Source organism: Hetaerina americana, unplaced genomic scaffold (genome assembly GCF_022747635.1).
Source record: "Hetaerina americana unplaced genomic scaffold, ioHetAmer1.1.p SCAF_137, whole genome shotgun sequence".
Lineage (NCBI taxonomy): Eukaryota > Metazoa > Arthropoda > Insecta > Odonata > Calopterygidae > Hetaerina > Hetaerina americana.
In genome coordinates, this window is record NW_027286481.1 from 25,505 (window position 1) to 41,824 (window position 16,320).

At 33.3% G+C, this 16,320-nt stretch overlaps 1 long non-coding RNA gene across 1 annotated transcript; it reads left to right on the forward strand.

Moving 5' to 3' along the window:
* Nucleotides 1-2,403: 2,403 nt before the first annotated feature.
* LOC139686258 (uncharacterized) lies at nucleotides 2,404-8,508 on the forward strand. The gene is made up of 3 exons (XR_011700346.1): nucleotides 2,404-2,486; nucleotides 3,478-3,601; nucleotides 8,474-8,508. It is a non-coding gene; the product is annotated as an uncharacterized lncRNA (long non-coding RNA).
* Nucleotides 8,509-16,320: the final 7,812 nt, after the last annotated feature.

Below are 16,320 nucleotides of genomic sequence, written 5' to 3' on the forward strand. Positions count from 1 at the left end.
GTAGTCGGCCATTTTGAAAGTTACTGTTTTGGTGTTGTAAATGTTGACAGGTTGAAGTGCTCCAAAGATGCCCCGACACGAAAGTTTAAAGTGTAGATTATGTCTTAGCCGTGGTGGACGGTACACAAATATTTTTTATGAAAACAACGATGCTGAGAAATTGGTGCGGGAAGCAATAGAAGAGTTGTTGGAATTGGAAGTAAGCTACGCGTTGTATGTTTACGTATTATTGATAATGATGCTTTTACAGTAAATTTACCACGAAATGTGCGCGAATGCCCTATTTTAGCTGAAAATAGCCTTCAAATTATTCGGATAATGATTTGAGCCCCATTGAGAGCGAATGTTTAAGGTTTAATACTTTGATAATTATGTTTTTATAGGTAGTCAGGGAAAGGAGCAACCCGTGGTTGCTGTGCTACAAATGCTTTAAACTGCTGACGGATTTCTACATGTTTAAGCAGCAGTGCCATGAAAACCACCATCTATTGAACAGTCAAAGGACAAAGAGACACGCGGAGAGAAATAACCACCGCACAACGGTGAGTCGAGGCCAACTATGGTTGGTATTTTGTAATGTTATGAGCAATGTTTTGGATAACGTTATGCGTCAACGGAATTAACTTAAATTGAATAATGAACATATTTATTTTTAATAAGTGTCCTCGCTATTGTACGCAAGTGTTAAGGTCTTATTACCAAATGACTAATACTGGCGTTTACATACAAATTTGGAATTAACCACGCTTCTGGTAACAGTTAAAGCAATTTTATTCAATAGGAAATCTCAAGTTACAGTGAGCTGAGAGTGAATTTTACTTAAAGTGTGAATATATTAAATGCAAGTAGGCAATCAATTTTCATAAATTGTGAGTTAACCGAAAAGGATGATAATATACAAATGTCCATGTAAACAATGATATCTCGTATTAAAATAAGATCTTGGAGTACTCCCTAGAATATTCTTTTGGTTCTTAATTTCATTAAGTCATTCAATTTTAAGGAAATTGACTCTAATATTTCTAACTCTATGAAGTAAAAGCACAATAAACTCGTTGATAGCAATTGTTTAGTGATGTCAAAGGTAATTAGTAGGAATTATTTTGTGAAGTATTCATAATTTTAAAAAGATTAAAAAATAATGCACTTTTTAAACAAGTGTTGAGGGGAATGTTGGAAAGAGATTGATCCTTTTGATATATTTTATTAGTTAATATATTTTTTCAATTGATATCTTCTATTTTAATAAAAAAACTCGTAATTAAAACTTTTTTGTATTTTTTTGCCAACAGTTCATTAATATTTTTAAAACTCAAAAACTAAGGCTTCTATTAAGTTAAGTTGCAGTAACCCTATTTAAATAGTTATTAATATCTACTAAAGGCTGTATGATTGTAGGCTGCTCAATTTCATTTTACAGCATTTCGCTATTCATTTTTTCCAGGATGTTACTACTGGTGTATCCACTGGAGAAAATTAATTTCTAAATAATCGTGTCACATTAATTTTAATTAATTTCTCCATTTGCAGAGGAATCTAAAGGTAGAGGGGGAGTCAAATGATGCCTCCAATGATAGTGATGTGGGTGTTGCCAATTTGCGAGTGGTCACTAGAGCATCAAGCATTCTAGGAGAAAGATGCATTCCCAGTGTAAACAATGTAAGAACTCATTGAAATTTTAAAATTGGTACCTTTATCCTCTGGATTCTGTGGAAATGAATTTTGGTAACAATTTTGAATAAATCCATTAAATTGGAGAATTTTTATTCAGTGAATAAAGAGAAACTGAGATTTAATGCTGAAATCATCTATCAGGTGGTCTGGTTTTGCATTTTCGAATTGCATCTTTTAATAATTGCTCTTGCTGTTATATCTAGTCGTGTTCCAGGTATAAATTATCCCCCCACAGGTAAACATTGATACTCTCATTTCATATCCATAAAATATTAAGAGAAAAGCTCTTAAAAACCTTTAAGATAATTTGACAAATGGCCATACAGTTGAAACGGCCGTATTTCCTGGTTTTGATGGCCTAGCAAATATTTCCGAGTACCATTCAAAATTTGCTATTTCTCTGCAAACATAAATGACGCACAAAATTTCTCCTTCAGAAATAATATGTAACCTATGGAAAGTCTATTATCTCTCTATTATGTGCCTATGAATATTATAATTTTAAGTAATGCCTATATAAGGCTTATTTTTAGGTGAACTTTATATTTACCTATCAAACAACTTGGTGTTGATTATGATTATTTATGTTTATTAAGGAGCTGTGTGTGCTCCCAAGCCTTCAGAAGGATTCAGAGAGCCATGGTGTTGATTTAGTGAATGGTAAAAGAAGAATTTTGATGGCATTGAGTAGTTCAACGATAGCTATTAACCATTCAGTACAAAAGTCATCAATTGAGGAAGAGGACATTTGTTCAGCCAACACTAATGTGAATTTGATGGATGATGATAACTGTGAAGAAGTTGAGATTCAGGTAAGGAAAGAAAGCTTTTATGCATTGCTTTCATTACCAATGCTCTTTCATAACAATATGCATTATGTTATATCCTGAGTGCAGGGCTTTTCAATCTTAGGTAGTGTTATGAGATGAAATGGCCTTCCGTATGGTTCTGCATGGATTAATCTTTCTTTAAATGAGGACTGGCATAAAAAATCTGTATTAACTTTATTGAATCATACTTTAATTTAATTCAACTATTAACAGTATCAAATGTTCTGTGTTTAAGAAAATGAAGGACTACTAAATTATTTAAGCACCATTGTAATTGAAGAAATTAGCTCCCAAGATATTTGTTCCTTATTAAATTATTTTGAAATTTTTACCATCTGTCATAATAGATAAGAATGAGTATGCTTGGCATTGTTATCATAATAGATGAAGAGAGCTCTTGATAGGAATTTTCAGCAATCAATTAGGGCTGTCAATGTTCAAAATGACCAGGTTAATTTCTTGAAGAAGATCATGATTCCAATTAGACAATGTGATGACATTTTATAGTTTGTTAAAGAATCTTATTGCTATGAGAACAATAAGTCGCCAGACCTACTCTCTGCATTTCATATGTTATTTAATTTAATTGGTGGGCCAAAACTATTATTCACAATTTGAGGCATTTTCTTGTTAACAGTATTTAAATATTTTCATTTTATATTTTTAATCCATGGATATCAAAGGTTTACTTATATTTTAAGAGTAAGCTCTTCTATAGTTTACCTTCTCTAAACTTGAATTGAAACACTGGCAATATCATTTGATGTTAAAATGTTAAATGAATAATATTAATGCTTTTGAAGGAATTAAGACTAATGTTCTGTATAAATACATGCTTAAATTATTAATTTAAATTGAAATGTAAAATTTTAAACCTTGTATAATTTTATAGATTAGGTTTGAAAGTTTTTTGGGCATATTATTTATGTTTTACATGGATGCAATCTACATTGGTTATGTTGGTATTTTTCAGAATGATTTAGAAGATTTAGAATTGCATTTAATATCTGATGAAGGAGTAGATAATAAGGAAGAATGTAATGATGATACTTTGCAAGTGATGAGAGGAGGTACATCGGAACAGTTAAAGGCACAAGGTGAGTGGAGCTGGACACTCTGTAGTCTTCCTTTTGCATTTTGCATATTTTAGAAATACCTAAAATGTCAGATACAATGTTATCACTAATTACAAAAATTGATGGGAAAATATTTAAAACAGAATAACTTTGTAACGGAATTATTATTGTTTCAGGTAATCTAGCAGTCAAGGCAGGTTTATGGATAGACATAAATACCAAATAAATAATTTTGACCCCAGCTAAAAACTACATCTTACACTATATCAGGTCCCTCTTCAGCTCTGAGTTCTTTCTTCCTCCCATCATCCAGTCTAATATCTCAATTCTGTTCCTCCCCTTACTCATTTGCCTAACATTCTACCCTCTATTAGTCTTCAACATCCGGCTGCAAGTCAATAACCCCTTCAGCAACCATTCCTCCCTCCAAAAGATATCTCCCAGCAAACCTCTTTATTTGCCCACTATACCATAACAATATGCATTATTATATATATAATAACTCCATCATATGTTTCAGCATATATTAACTCCATCATTTGTTTTCCTCTCTGACCATTTTACCCTCTCCATTCTTCTCCATACCCACATTTAAAAATCCTTCAGTCAATGTCTATCCTCCTGCTTCAATGACCACGTTTCTGCAATGTATATAGCTATCCTCCATATCAAAGTGTCCTTCCATTCATAATGTCCTTGCTGAACATCCCTTCACCTGATGCAATTCTTATCCTTATGTCCCTATTACTTTTGCTGTGTTGGTCCAAACAATACTGAGATACGTAAGCTGTTTTTCAAGCTCTAGTTTTTGCCATCATATTTTAATGTTAAGCTTAGCCTTTTTCATTCTAGGAAATAGCATATCCTCTATTTTATCAATATTGATTGTCGTCCTATACCTGTCACACTGAATTTCTAATTCACTCATCAATGCTTGCAGCCCCTTGGCTGACTGACGAACTAAAGCTTGGTCATCAGCATACTTAACTGATTTTATGAATTCCCCACCCACTTTCATTCCTATCTCGAGTTCTTCCTATGCCTCTTTATTCATTTCCTCTGCATACATGTTGAACAGCAATGGTGATAATGGGCAACCCTGCCTTACACCTCTTCCTAACACTGCCCATTTGGACTCCTCATTCCTTACTTGCACCTGAGCAATCTCAGAAATGAACAGGTAGCAGATTAGCCTCATTTCCCTCCAATCTATCTCCATTTTTGGCATTACACCTCCTGGTCATGTTCTATATTCCTTTTGATTAATAATCTCATTACTGCAATGGCATCACATGTACCTCCTCCTTTGGTTTACCCAAACTGATCATCCTCTAACTAATTGAATGCCTTACTCTCTATCCTTTTGCTTCTGATCCCAAGAACAACTGTAACAGAAGATGTTGACACATAAAATGCTCTCTTTCAGGCATTTGCTGGGCAAAAATCCTAAAAATAAACAAAATAAAATGCATATAATAGATTTCATTTCACTGCCTTAGGTATTATTATCTAAGTCCCTCTTGTTTTCAAACTTTAATAAGTTGAGTACCAATCTGATACATATGTTGAACCACAAATATTCCATGGTTGCTTTTTTTACATTTTCTAATCAATTTCATATTAACAGTCAAGGATCTTTACTGCTTTTGAACAAGATTGTAATTGAAATTGTTGAATATTCTTGCTCAGTTTGAAAGTTTCCCTTTTCAGGGTTTTAGTGCACTGATCAATTTAATTCCAGGTTTATTTATTATGGTCTTAATTTATAGAAAAGTTTGTTCAAAAGGTATTCCAACATTTTGTTTTGAATATGTAACCCTTGATTATTCTCTTTAGGAAGTTTGGGTAAAAAATTATGCAGGATCCTTATAATAGGTATTATGATTGGCTCTAAAAATCAAAAACCAATAATTGTATCCACACAGCTACCTAAATAAATTAAAAATATGTTGATCCTGCATCAATATACCTAGTTAGTTTATCTGCTGCTCGTCAAAAGTCCACTGAAAATCATTTTCTAGAATATTGTTTCAGCATTAGTCATCAGTACTTGAACTGTTAGATTGGAGTATAATTGATATCTTTTTATCTGCCTTTTTATTTCAAATACAAGAAAAGGGACAGTAGAGCCAGGTCAGGGCTTATTAGAGCATTGTAATGGCAAATTATGTCAGAAGGTTCTATCTATTTTTGTTCCTTGCTCAAGACTTTTGTCACCAACTTTGCACATACCTCCGTTAAAACAAGATCCTCATTAAACTGTTAATGTTGGTTCTACCCAAAAGGCTGGATTCTTTACTAATAAGGATGGTTATTAAATGCATAGCAGAGTGAAAAAAAGTTTCATTTTTGACAGCTCAGAATCAGTTTGAGTGGTCATCTGGTGTCTTACATGGCCCTTATCTTTATTAAGTTGTCACGCTATTTTTTGCTACTTAGAAATTTCTCAGGCTTAAGACATCCCCTGCATAAGCCTTTTTAATTAGTTCCAGGACTCCAAATTTAAGACCTGGAACTAGAGCATTGCTCCCATATACACTAATTTCTTTCATGAAAACATAATAGTTTCAAATATTGTCCTTTTCTAGAAATTGCTTACATTCTTAATTTTAAATATCCTCTTTGCTTATTTAATTTCTAGTTTTTTGAGAAATAAGGCTCTAGTCCTTTTCAAAGTCCTCGTGAGAAATAATTATCTTTTAAAAAGTTAGCACCTTAATATATTATCTTTCAATTCCTATATTCGACAGATATTTCAGCCTGGAATTGGTCCAAATCTTTCCATAGTTCCTAATGTCACAAGTGAACCAGAAAGCCAAATAATAATCTAATATGAGGTCACAAAAAATCAAAAATATTATCCCTATTGTTATGTTTGTGTGATAATGTTATTGCAGCTAAAAGTAGGTTTAGTAGCTACTAACATAGTATAAATTCTAAGGTCCTAATGAGTTATTTTGGCATGGTTTAATGTACACTTAGCTTGGTCACTTTGAGGTTGTAATTTTGCCAATCGGTCTTATATTTATTTTATTGCTAGGTGATGAAATTTAAAAAGTATCAAGAAAAAGAAAATTATAGCAAATGTTATTTATTATTTAGATTCATTTTAGTAACCCATGTAATTGAGTCAAAAGTATCTGCCCATGATGAAAACAAGATCATACTCTTTAATTGTTTCAGACATTTTCCTTTTATAGAAATGGCTTACATTCTTAATTTAATATTTCCTCTTTGCTTATTTAGTTTCTGTTTTTTTCAGGAATTAACATCTTAGTCCTTAGCAAAGTCCTTGTGAGAAGTAATTACATTTTAAAAAGTTAACACCGTAATATATTTTATTTCATTTATTGAATTCAAGCAAAATATCAGCCCGGAATTGGTCCAAATCTTTCCATAGTACCTAATTTCATAATTGAACCAGAGTGCCCAATAATGATGTAACATGAAGTCACAAAAAATCAAAAATTTTATCCCTACTCTGATAATTTTTGTGGGATAATATTATTGCAGCTAAAAGTAGGTTTAGTAGCTACTAACATATTGTTAATTCTAAGGTCCTCATTATTTATTTTGGTATGGTTTAACTTTTGCTTTATCAAGCTAAGTTATACACTTAGCTTGATCAGTTTGAGGTTGTAATTTTGAGAATTAGTTCTTTATTTATTTTATTGCAAGATAGTTTGATTTTAAAAATATCAAGAAAAAGAATGCTATAGTAAATGTAATTTATTATTTATATTTATCAAAGTAGCCCATGTAATTGAGTCAGAATTATCTGCCCATGATTAAAACAAGAGCACAATTAATGCTGGAATTTGAAATAGTCATGACAGAAGTGCCTCACAATTGATCATGGCAAAAGCTAGCAAGCAGCTAGCAACAGCTGTTCCGCATAACTTTTTGTGACACTTAAATTTGGTAATAATAACTTGTTTCAATATAATTTTCTCTTAAACCCAAACTCACATATTATACACTGATATTTTCTTTTGTTTAAAAAAAGCAACATAAAATTTGTTTTCTGATCATAAACCTAACAATAAATTTCCCTTTTTAGTGATAAATATGTTTTTAAATGGTTTTATTGATAGAAAAGTTAAAGTAGGGGTTTTATTTTCTTTCTTAAATTTCCTGTGTAAAATATATTTGTTGTTAAAACTTCTAGCAATCTAAAGGACCAATAAAGGTAATGTTAAGCCAGAAAATGTGAAAGGTCTTTTTTAGATAAATTTAATAAAAATTATAAATAAAAGTAATTTTAAGAGCACTATATTTGTCAGCTGGAAATGTCGGCTGGAGATTGCCATACTAATAGTATTTTCAAATAATTAAATAGAAGTTATAAATAAATTTAGTATAAAACATAAATTATTTGAGGTAAATGACTTTATCACCCACTAAATTGACCATTTTACGTGATTAGTAATTTGTCCATGAATGAATTGATGATTTTATTAATCAATAAATATAGAAAGATAGTCATTCTCTTGGTTCCTATTTTACATTTTGTAATTTTGGTATTTTAACTTCTATTGTTGGACTTTGGGCTTTTGGTAAAGAAAAGCCTAACAGAGTTAATTTCATTTAATTTTCTATTCCCCAGGAAAAGCATTCCCTTTCTTTATAAATTTGTCTTTTCTTAATTCCATTATTTTAAAACAGGAAATATTCCTATCCCTTCTTTGAATCCTTTTACAAATTTTATTTTCTAGGCATTTGTTCATATCAAGTAAACATTTGTGGAAATGTAATGCATGATGGCTTTGAACCCTTTTTTTGATAATTTTTTATGTTTATAAGTCTATTTACCACCAATTGGAGATAACAAACTGGTTCATTGCAGGTATATAATTTTTCATTGATAAGATTCCTTTTCTTCAAATCTTTCAGATAATTGCAAGGAACAAGATGGTGCAGGGAAGGACGCAAGAGGCAATTTATTGCATTCTTGTCAAATTTGCTACAAGGAATTTGCACAAAGGGACCTTCTCAAAGATCATGTCTTGCGTGTGCATGTTAGGAAGGCAACACAATTCAATTGTGACACTTGCTCAAAGTCATTTGAGAGGAAAAATGACCTTGTAAGGCACATCAACTTGGTGCATCCTGCAAAAAATAAGTACCAATGTGAATTATGCACCAAAAACTTTCTATTTTTGAGTCAACTCATAATCCACAGGTCTTCACATACTGCAGAAAGACCGTTTAAATGTGAAATATGTTTGAAAGGTTTTGTTCACAAGCAGTATCTAATGAGGCACATTTTGGCCCATACTAAAGAAAGACCACATAGGTGTGAAATATGCTCAAGAACATTTACTCAGGGTATTGATCTAAAAAGGCACTCGTTGACACACACAGGTAAAAAAAGCCATAAGTGCAAAATATGCTCAAGAGCATTTGCACTGATTGGTAATCTAAAGAGACACTTGTTGACACACACTGGTGAGAAGCCATACCAGTGTGGGATCTGTTATAAAGTCTTTGCTTTGAATAATAATCTAAAAATTCACTTGTTGACCCACACTGGTGAAAAGAGGCACAAATGTAAGATGTGCCCAAGAGAATTTTCACAGAGTAATAATCTAAAGATGCACTTGTTGACCCACACTGGAGTAAAGAACCACAAGTGTCAGATATGCTCAAGAGCATTTGCGCTGAATATTAATCTGAAGAGGCACATGATGACACACACTGGTGAAAAGCCACACAGGTGCAACGTCTGTTCTAAAGAATTCATTCGGAACAATAATCTCCAGTCACACATGAAGTCACACACTGTAAAATAATGAAGGAGCAGTGTAAATTATATTCAAAATCATTCAATCATGCTCATAACCGGAGCCTTATTGACAGCCACATACATGTGAAAGCCCACATAAATGAGTTACATGTTTGTCAGAATTTCAACAACAAAGTATCATCATTGAATAAAGGCAGGCTTAGAAACGAGTAAAAAACAGAAGTGCTCTAATTAAACATGCATAATTTAGTTATATGAGCATTATTTGCAAATATATATCACTACCAAAGATCATTATAATACATTAAATTCTAGTTTGTAAATATGTGACATCATTTTCCTGTTTTGTGTAATTTCTTTGAATAAAAATTATCAGTTATGGACATTTTCAATTGACTATCATTCATTTCAATATTATTAAGTATAGCAACAATATCTTATTATGTTCGAATCATTTGGTGGCCTATTTGGTGAAGAAATATTACTCAATTAGGAATACATATAATAAGTTGTTTATACCTTGGGTTTTGAATGTATTAGTTAAGTTGTATTCTCACTTTGCCTGGCCATTTGTTGTCTTCGGGCAAGTAGGTCAGGATGTTAGGATTTGTGAATATATGTTTCTATATGAAAATAGATTTGAATGGAGGTACTTTCTGTGGAATTTGCTTTCTTGATAAGGAGGCTTTGATATATTTCAGTCCAAAGCACATGGTTTAAGGATTAGGATCAAAATAGGGGTTAATGAAGAAAGTTTTTTTCATCGAAACATTTAAAACTTTATTAACTCAAATACCTTGCTATTAAACCATGTGTTCACCATTGGTTTCTTTGGCACTAAGCCATCTGATAATATATGGGTAATGTCTTAAATCTTTCAAAACATTGTTTGGGAAATTGCTTTAGAAGGGCTCTTAACAAATGCAGCACTCACATTGCCTAGAGCTTACCCATCTATATTTAAAAGTGCGTCATTTTATAACTTTTCTTTTGCTATCCTCATGGTAAAAGGTATCTCATGCCCCTTTCATCGTTTAATGTCGTACCTGATATATTTGTATATTGTTTGACATTTTTCTGTACTGTAGCACTTGATGGCTCTCCATCTTGTGGGTCAGCTCAAAGGGATATTGGAACCCTGCTAAATTTCAGCATCTCAGTTTTTTTCAGCTGAAATTGAATTGGTCCCCTTACACTTTCATAAACTTCAAGTAACTTTCCTGAGGAATTAATTCATTTAAAAAGAAGAATTTCACTACTGCAAGAAATTCATGTTTCTCCATTTTAATCAGAAACACAAAAGACATGTACTCGGACAATATGTTTAAAAAAAACTATTTGAGAGAAAAATTTGGAACTTGCCTTTCAAACTAAACAGACATGCATCCAGAAAGGAATCATAAATATTTCTCTGATTGAAATTGCATTCCTGTGTCAAGTTGAGAACTTTTATACTTATCCCTTATAATCATGCCTTTTCATACTCTCAGGAGAATTCTCTTCTTAATGAGGATTTTCCTCATGAAAGCAACTGTATTCTGTCACCATCATGGAAAAAACTTCATCCTCAATTCAATAACTCTCTAGTTCTCTGAAACTTGATAACTGCATAAGGTTTAGATTTTTTTCCATAGTAATTGAATCAGTTTTTGAATAAGATACTCCTGATAATATACTGTATGAATGTAATTACCAAAATATTTTGCATGCATAATATGAAAAAAGGTTACCTAAACATATGGCCCTGAAGGTCATTTTGAACATGGTCTACAAACATGTATGCATTAGTTTATAACCTATTCTCATTTATCTAATTAAAAATGCACCTAAAGAGATTCAAAAACCCACCCAGAGTAAACTCATAATTATATCAGATTATTAGAAAGTTTTACCAATCAAAAAATTTTAATTTTCAGACATCTATGATTTAAAAAACTTTGCTGCATGACTGTTAGTTTCTCGAAAATCCTCATTTTTTAAAAATCTTACTGTAACACACGCTTGAGAATTTCATAATGATAACAGCAGTCTTAAGTTTTCAGATAAACGACTTTGACACATTTACAGGTGTAAACAGCTTTAAAAACATTTTCCTTCATAATCAGATCAATTGAGGTAATTCCAATGCTAGTAATAAGATATTAGGATACTCATTATCACTATAAAAATTCGTTTTTTATAGGGTATCTATGAAGTAGGAGCCTTTCAGAGAGCATATACACAATTTTGAACTTGAATATATACAAGTTAAAATTTTTGGTTTAAAGTTGCCCTCTCCAACACGTGCAGATGAAATTTTATACCATGATATTAATCGAAGTTTAATACCTTTTATGTTATTTGCTCAACCCAAGTCACTGAGTTATGTGGTTGATCAGGGTTTCCAAGGACAAATGCCAAGGTGGAAATACCACAACAGTCATTGCTGGGGCTGAATGATGCCATCACAGAGCCAGTCATAGATGACGACTTGTCCAACTGCCCAGATTAGGATGCCATTAGCTTACTGTTCTCATTAATTGTCCAATTCAACACTTCATTCTTCAGAACAAGCTGCTTATTCTGACAGCATTCACTTTCTAAATTCTCAGACGAATATTTCACTGTCCCTTGTAGTGAGCCTCCAGGTCCTTAACCTAGGCTGGCAAAGCTGCGTTGTATGCAAGGGAACTGTTCAAAGCCTCTGATTTCTGTCAATATTCTTCCATTTTCTTCCAGTGGTCATGCAATTGCACCCTCCATTTCTAATAAATGATGGATGATGCCATCTTAAAACAGGAAAAAGGAAAAGGAAGGACATTTCCCTTTTTCAAAGAAATACATTTATCGAAGAAAAAAAAAGAAATTGAAATAAGAATATTTAAAATAATCCATACTGAAATCAAACGCAAATGACACATTTTTCCAACTGATCATTTAGGTTCCAACAGTTCCTCTCTAAAAACAAGCTTAATGACCCATCAACTACAACTTGGAAAGTAAGTTGAAAATACTTGCTATGGAAGCAATAAGTACAGTTTAATATACTTATCCTCATAAATCAATGTAACAGGACTTTTCCTGGAATATATAAATAAAAATAGAAATATTCTCTATCAAATATTTATTGAATGGATATCCATATATTAGCCTGCTGTTGTGTAAAATAATTACACAGTAAATACATTATTACACAAAATTAAAGATAACTTTTCATTGAAAATGACAGGTAAATAAAAATATATGAACATATTTTTAACATCAATATAATGATTTCAACTGTAGATAAGGCAAAGTTATTCAAACAGACATGAGCCCAGGTATCAGTCAATCATCTGCATTCTAATGTCTTCCATAAGTATTCTGCCAAGGCACTGTTTGTCCCAGAAGGAAGTGAATGTTCAATGGTGGCCATATACTCATAAATTGGTACTCATTTAATATGTATTTACGATTATATATTGCCTTCCAAAGTTGCATTACTCTATTCTGCAGATAAAAGATGAACATGATTTAAGATTGAGAGAATTAATAACTAACATTAACACCTGGGTATTTGAAGAATCAATAAGTCATTATATTTTTAAATTGAGGGTCTAAGGATGAGAGAAATACTAAAATGGAGATATTATAGTATTTATCAAAGTAACTATAGTAATCTGGGGCTTTTTTAGGATTGGAAGTATCCAATTGGAAGAATTCCAGAATGAGTCTTGAGGTAGTTATTGCATATAATATGAAGGGTTGTGGTACATTGTACAATATAGAAGGCAGGGCATTGTAGGCACTTCAGACAATGAACCCTTTCATATAACAAGCCATTATTAATTTTAGTGACTGGATAATTTAGCTTTGATTTCATTTCGCTCAGAAACATAATCATTGAAATGCTTTTGAAATGTTGGTTTTGAGAAGGTAAAGTGGACAGAAAGGAAAACAAATGAGTAATTCATACTCGTAGATTGAGATGAAACTGCTGCCAAACATCTTAAGAAGGAAGAAATGATGAAGTAAGAGTTCAGGTCAATCTGATGGTTTCAGCCAAAAGCACCTATAAAATGGCATGGTTTGCAGACTAAACACTAACAAAGAAACTGCCTTTTTACCAAAAAGAACCCTAAAAAAAGTGAATAAAATGCTAGCCAAGGATATTAAAATCGCATTTATAAATTCCCAACTGAAACAAGTATTTTGCATTTTGATTTTACATATACTTGGTACATCTCAACTGATGGTTCATAATTTCTAAAAAGGAGACACTGAGGGAGGTCAAAAGGCTGTTCCTGATGAAAAAGTGTACCCATAACAGTGGTGAGACCATCTTATCTTGTTTCAGCAACCCATTCTTTTCCCAGGCATCCTTCATCCCATGGAATCTTAATTACATACTCATCCTTAATTTCTAATACTTAATTTACAGACAAGTTGAATTCTCCATTGCTTGAACGATCTTGCAAGATCAAAGAAAAGCATTACTGCGGCAAAGATGGTTTTAAAATTCCATAGTTATAATGACTGATAGAATTGTTTACATTCTCCTAACCACTACTGCAAACAGAGGTGTATAAACTTTAGCCATTAATCGTCACAATAACTCAAGTGAGGTGATAGGATAAAAAAATAGAAAGTAAAAATTAATATTAAGAGGGAAAATAATTTAAATTCAAATAGTGGTTCAACTGTGAACAATACTGATTTCAAAGCACAGATTGCTAACTATGCAAGCAACATGAATATAAATACTCACCAAATTCTCTGCTTTATCATCGCTGGACCTGTCACCTTGCATTGATTTCATTGGCAATTCTACATCCTTTTCTGGAGCAGCAGAGCAACTGCTACAAATGTCAACCTCCTCATTGACAAGGATCACATCATTCCGGACATTCACAGCCTTATTTCTTCAGCATCACTGGCAGTTGTATCATCAGCAATCTTTTTTCAATCTCACCAGAAAACTAAGTCATTAAGTAGTCATTACATTAGTCACTAAAACTAAACCTTTTGAGCCAATTGAAAAATGAGCAGCAGTAGAAAACCTAATTAATATCAGAGACTTAAATAATTAACTTTGGGAAATAATATTTGTTAAGACTGCAATGCATTGTTGTTGAATTCTTTCAACTAAATCTTCACTTTTTTGTCATTAATAGTGACCATGCAATTTCTTCATGTGGCTACTGTATAACTGTCATTTGTCTCAAATGCTGTTATTTGATGCATATGATTAACAAATGCCATGGCACAACTCAACATGTAGTCAATGAGAGTTAACCAAATATTAAACCATATCCTGAATTATGTGAAATTCACCTATTAGCTAGGTATTAAAAAGGGAAGAGAGTCTAATTTTCTTTTCATTCCCAAAATAGTTTTCAAGGGGGACATCTGGTACCTTTTAAGGATAAGACAGGGCAGGTGAATGGCAGAGGATGACCAGAGGTATACATGACTGGACGTGATTTGAAGGCACTCTTCCTCTCTGACCCTTATTGACCAACCGACCAACTCAGGCCTTGTCCCACCTATATATCTACCTGACTCCCTAATCTGAGGCAAAGTGAGCATAGGGAGGCAGGATTGTCCAAGGAGGATGATCGCCTGGATTATATACCAAGGGAATATACCTCAAAGTCATATTCTGTGACCATTCTTTTATTAAGCTCATAAGTGGATAAAACATATCATGACACAGTAAGTATTACAACCTTTTCCTCTAGTCAGGGATGCAATTACAGCTTGATTATTGTAATAAATTATTACATTTGTATCGGGGTCTGCAATGCTGATTTTATTATGGGCTGCAAATAAGGCCAATAATGTCTCTCTCTCCATAATTGGTCCCTAATGCTCTATGGCCCATATTTTGGTAGTTTTAAACATCGGGATCATCCATGCCACCTGGATGGGGTGATGTCACTAAACACATCTAAAATGTACTTATAATTGGAATACACTCTGGGTCCCTGCCATTAATTGCCATCAAATAGGCACTCCAGCCACATGATGTCGCCCCTTGCCATGTCCTGGACTAAGAATATGGGGAGTTTCAAAATGTAGGTTATCCAGGCAATATATGCCGCTGCCTTGGGTTTATCCTTTTGTTGTATTCTCTGGACCAAATCAACAATGTATTTGATCCAATTTAACACGTACTTTGTCAAGCTGAGATTAAAGCAGTGTCTACATGTATCCCCAGATATTTTATTCTCACTGATGGCATTAATGATCTCTTTTCAAGATCAAGCAATACTCTTAGCTCCACTTTATGAATTGAAGTATTTGTTTCACCAATATTGTTTGGTCACTATGCAACAGGATTAGCCAATCGTCCAGATATGCTATCATGACTACCTGGAATTCTCCGACAGTTCACTTCTAACTGACTGCACCTTCCCTTGCATAATGGTGGATGCAAATGTAAGACCCATTGGTAGTCTCGTCCAAATTCCATCTGGTCTTGGTACATTGACGCCCCAATGGATGGTCTGCCTGAAGGATGCGCATCTATATGGGTATCTGCCTAAGGTAAGGAGTGCTTTTTCCTTCTTCTTCTTGCAGTCCTGGTAACAGTGGCTGCTCCCTTGGCTCCTGTTCCTTGTCTGGATCCAAGTTATAATTCTGGCCTTTGTCATTGTCATGCATTTCATGTGTAAGAAGTTGCGGTGGCAATTGCTAGATGCTTGTATCTTTCTATGGGTCCATATCAAGTCCACTATCTCCCACTGTGTTTGACACACTTGTCACTACTTCCTGTTTCTCACTTTCATTTATCATTGATTCTCCTGACGATGAGGAGTCTGTCTCCCACTCCTTGGGGTCTAGGGTCTGTGGAACCTTTGAGGAAATCAACAAGGACCCCAGATTCATTAGCCATCTTGTTTAGATGGCTTGGCACCACAGAGAGTGATGGCATGGGCACAGGCATTTGCTCAGTCGTCAAACCTGGCAAAGTAGGAACACATGTCCCATCACCATCTTTTGCCCCAAAAGGGCTGCCCGGATTACTGAGTAT